The sequence below is a fragment of the Schistocerca americana genome, unplaced genomic scaffold, assembly GCF_021461395.2.
Source record: "Schistocerca americana isolate TAMUIC-IGC-003095 unplaced genomic scaffold, iqSchAmer2.1 HiC_scaffold_606, whole genome shotgun sequence".
NCBI lineage: Eukaryota > Metazoa > Arthropoda > Insecta > Orthoptera > Acrididae > Schistocerca > Schistocerca americana.
Window position 1 is genome coordinate 25,001 of NW_025726353.1, and position 5,000 is coordinate 30,000.

A 5,000-nucleotide genomic window follows, 5' to 3' on the forward strand; every position below is an offset into this window, starting at 1 on the left:
GCACGAAGGATGTCACGCGACTAGTTAGCAGGCTAGAGTCTCGTTCGTTATCGGAATTAACCAGACAAATCGCTCCACCAACTAAGAACGGCCATGCACCACCACCCACCGAATCAAGAAAGAGCTATCAATCTGTCAATCCTTCCGGTGTCCGGGCCTGGTGAGGTTTCCCGTGTTGAGTCAAATTAAGCCGCAGGCTCCACTCCTGGTGGTGCCCTTCCGTCAATTCCTTTAAGTTTCAGCTTTGCAACCATACTTCCCCCGGAACCCAAAAGCTTTGGTTTCCCGGAGGCTGCCCGCCGAGTCATCGGAGGAACTGCGGCGGATCGCTGGCTGGCATCGTTTATGGTTAGAACTAGGGCGGTATCTGATCGCCTTCGAACCTCTAACTTTCGTTCTTGATTAATGAAAACATACTTGGCAAATGCTTTCGCTTCTGTTCGTCTTGCGACGATCCAAGAATTTCACCTCTAACGTCGCAATACGAATGCCCCCGCCTGTCCCTATTAATCATTACCTCGGGTTCCGAAAACCAACAAAATAGAACCGAGGTCCTATTCCATTATTCCATGCACACAGTATTCAGGCGGGCTTGCCTGCTTTAAGCACTCTAATTTGTTCAAAGTAAACGTGCCGGCCCACCGAGACACTCACTCAAGAGCACCCTGGTAGGATTGCAACGGGGTCCGCCTCGGGACGCACGAGCACGCACGAGGCGCGTCGCACGCCTTCAGCTCGCCCCACCGGCAGGACGTCCCACGATACATGCCAGTTAAACACCGACGGGCGGTGAACCAACAGCGTGGGACACAAATCCAACTACGAGCTTTTTAACCGCAACAACTTTAATATACGCTATTGGAGCTGGAATTACCGCGGCTGCTGGCACCAGACTTGCCCTCCAATAGATACTCGTTAAAGGATTTAAAGTGTACTCATTCCGATTACGGGGCCTCGGATGAGTCCCGTATCGTTATTTTTCGTCACTACCTCCCCGTGCCGGGAGTGGGTAATTTGCGCGCCTGCTGCCTTCCTTGGATGTGGTAGCCGTTTCTCAGGCTCCCTCTCCGGAATCGAACCCTGATTCCCCGTTACCCGTTACAACCATGGTAGGCGCAGAACCTACCATCGACAGTTGATAAGGCAGACATTTGAAAGATGCGTCGCCGGTACGAGGACCGTGCGATCAGCCCAAAGTTATTCAGAGTCACCAAGGCAAACGGACCGGACGAGCCGACCGATTGGTTTTGATCTAATAAAAGCGTCCCTTCCATCTCTGGTCGGGACTCTGTTTGCATGTATTAGCTCTAGAATTACCACAGTTATCCAAGTAACGTGGGTACGATCTAAGGAACCATAACTGATTTAATGAGCCATTCGCGGTTTCACCTTAATGCGGCTTGTACTGAGACATGCATGGCTTAATCTTTGAGACAAGCATATGACTACTGGCAGGATCAACCAGGGAGCTGCGTCAACTAGAGCTGAGCAGCCGGCCGCCCGGGAGTGTGTCCCGGGGGCCCGCGCGAACACGCAAGCGTCCGCTCAATTATTCTGCAAACAGGAGGAGGCTGAGCTCCCCTGCACAATACACCTCGAAACCCTCTCAGGTCCCGGCGGCGCGCAGCGCCGTCCTAAGTACTTGGTCGGGTTCGAGAGAGGCGCAATCGCCCGGAGTTTGGCGAGTAGACGCTTTAGGTGCGACCACCCGTGCTCCCAACTGAGCTTGCCGCTGCCGACAGAGGCCCGGGAGCGTGCTGTCGTGGCATTGCCGGCGGGAGACAACACGCGCCACCTACGGTGGCCGGCAGCTCCAACGCCAGCGCCACAGAAGGACAAAAGCCCCACTTGGGTGCCGAAGCGAACTCTCCCAGCACAGCGCACGCGCCAACACGTCCGCACAGCTGCGATACAATCCACCTGCGAGAACCGCAGAGGCGACCGAGCAGCAGACGGCGTCGCGGCGCCGAGCGCCGGGCGGCGGCGCATCCTCAGCGCACACAGTCCTCAATCGGACCAGCACACTGCAGATGTCCACCGCGCTTCGCACCGGGCCCGCGAGGACCTACTTTGGCCGCACGGCGCCGCGTGCAGGGTGCGCCGGCGCGCAGCTGCGCCGCCTGCCGCCTCCGTCGGCCGGCGCGCCTGCCACTGGCCGCCCCCACCAGCCGGCTGTAGCGCGTGCGCCCACGCACCGCGCGGCCAGCACGCCGGAAGGCCCCCCCTCACCGGCCGGGGACGGTCCCACCCAGCCACCGCCGCGTATCGCTTCACACCCACATGCCATTCACGTTCGTGGGCATGGTGGGTATCGCTGAAACAACCGGTTGGTAGCTCAACCGATCGTCGCCATCACTGATTCACCTCTAGCGAGAACAACCGCACCACAACGGTTTACCAGTTCTTCATTTGCGTAACGTCACCAGCAAACGTAGACGTCCATCGCCATTTGCAAATTCAACGATTGTTGCATGCCTGTGTCAGGTGTCACGACACACTATGTCTGCCCACATACACGCAACAACATGTGCACGCTTCGCGAACACGTGGAAGGTGGCCCCCGTACGTATGCGATGTCCATTGCGCGAACGACTGTCAACCGGCCTCTGTCGCATGTCGCAGATGTGGAACGCAGTGCACCATGCTATCACGGTGTGTGAGAAGAGACGACTACGTCTGACAACACGCGCCACTACATCAACAGACGGCTCATGCTGATCGCCATCCACGGCATACCATACTGCAATCCAGCTCTTATAGGGAGACGACACGTAGCTGAGTGCACAATATTTGGACCGTATGGTTCGCCGTTGTTGGCGCAGTCGTGGTACGGTCACACATGTACCACGATGTATCATTCAGTACATGAGGACCAATGTGCGGTACAGTGTGTGATTTGGACGTACAACATCAGCGGACAGTTGCCACAAGCCGTACCACAACGTAGGCTGTGCTTCGCCATGCGAATGCCAATGAACAACTGCGAAGGGCATTGAGCATGTACGTCCTGCCGCCATCCGCATTACAGTGTATAGCTGCAAGGTGTTTAACATGAAGCGATACTCTGGGGACCGGGCAGTGCGAGTAGCAAACTATATTGCGGGGGTTGCAGTTAGGCAACACTACACTAATTTAACGCGTCGTATGACAATTACAGAGCAGGTTAAGGCCCAACGTGTGTTGGGTTAAGGCCCAACGTGTGTTGGGTTAAGGCCCAACGTGTGTTGGGTTAAGGCCCAACGTGTGTTGGGTTAAGGCCCAACGTGTGTTGGGTTAAGGCCCAACGTGTGTTGGGTTAAGGCCCAACGTGTGTTGGGTTAAGGCCCAACGTGTGTTGGGTTAAGGCCCAACGTGTGTTGGGTTAAGGCCCAACGTGTGTTGGGTTAAGGCCCAACGTGTGTTGGGTTAAGGCCCAACGTGTGTTGGGTTAAGGCCCAACGTGTGTTGGGTTAAGGCCCAACGTGTGTTGGGTTAAGGCCCAACGTGTGTTGGGTTAAGGCCCAACGTGTGTTGGGTTAAGGCCCAACGTGTGTTGGGTTAAGGCCCAACGTGTGTTGGGTTAAGGCCCAACGTGTGTTGGGTTAAGGCCCAACGTGTGTTGGGTTAAGGCCCAACGTGTGTTGGGTTAAGGCCCAACGTGTGTTGGGTTAAGGCCCAACGTGTGTTGGGTTAAGGCCCAACGTGTGTTGGGTTAAGGCGCAACATAGGTTAGGTTAAGGCGCAACATAGGTTAGGTTAAGGCGCAACATAGGTTAGGTTAAGGCGCAACATAGGTTAGGTTAAGGCGCAACATAGGTTAGGTTAAGGCGCAACATAGGTTAGGTTACGGCGCAACATAGGTTAGGTTAAGGCGCAACATAGGTTAGGTTAAGGCGCAACATAGGTTAGGTTACGGCGCAACATAGGTTAGGTTAAGGCGCAACATAGGTTAGGTTAAGGCGCAACATAGGTTAGGTTAAGGCGCAACATAGGTTAGGTTAAGGCGCAACATAGGTTAGGTTAAGGCGCAACATAGGTTAGGTTAAGGCGCAACATAGGTTAGGTTAAGGCGCAACATAGGTTAGGTTAAGGCGCAACATAGGTTAGGTTACGGCGCAACATAGGTTAGGTTAAGGCGCAACATGGGTTAGGTTAAGGCGCAACATGGGTTAGGTTAAGGCGCAACATGGGTTAGGTTAAGGCGCAACATGGGTTAGGTTAAGGTACAATATGGGTTAGGTTAAGGTACAATATGGGTTAGGTTAAGGTACAATATGGGTTAGGTTAAGGTACAATATGGGTTAGGTTAAGGTACAATATGGGTTAGGTTAAGGTACAATATGGGTTAGGTTAAGGTACAATATGGGTTAGGTTAAGGTACAATATGGGTTAGGTTAAGGTACAATATGGGTTAGGTTAAGGTACAATACGGGTTAGGTTAAGGTACAATACGGGTTAGGTTAAGGTACAATACGGGTTAGGTTAAGGTACAATACGGGTTAGGTTAAGGTACAATACGGGTTAGGTTAAGGTACAATACGGGTTAGGTTAAGGCACTTGGGGGGGGGGGGGGCCCGGTTTGTTGATTGTGATTATCGTAAGTAAATGACTGCGGCATCATCTGATTTGCCACGTCAGGGTGCACCTTTGGCTCATAACAGGCGGCGCTCTGATTCCATGCTTGTGGCAGACCTGTGTCTTTCATTCCTGCCATTGTTTGTGTGGTGTGACAGGAGGCAGTATTGTGATGTTGGGTGCACCCCTGTCTGGGACATGTGTGGGTGTTGGTGGCTTAGCTGAGCAATGGTGGTTGTCGGAAGGGTGGGATATTCTGTTTTCCGAGTGGACCTCCCGGTCTGGTTATGATAGTGTGGATTGTCTAATGTGGCAGAGAGGATGCACTGGGTGTTGTTCCATGCTGGTGCTTACATATTGTCTGTGTGCCTGTTACAGGCAGAGAGTAGTGCGTGATAAGAGTGTCTGGCTGACGTGTGATTGTGAGCAGAGTCTTTCAGCATGTA

General features: G+C 53.6%; 1 non-coding gene across 1 annotated transcript in view; it reads right to left on the reverse strand.

Moving 5' to 3' along the window:
• LOC124587601 overlaps positions 1-1,468 on the reverse strand; it is a 1,910-nt gene extending 442 nt beyond the window's left edge. The window contains exon 1 of the ribosomal RNA XR_006975518.1: positions 1-1,468. This exon is cut by the window's left edge and continues 442 nt beyond it. This is a non-coding gene — a ribosomal RNA (small subunit ribosomal RNA).
• Positions 1,469-5,000: the final 3,532 nt, after the last annotated feature.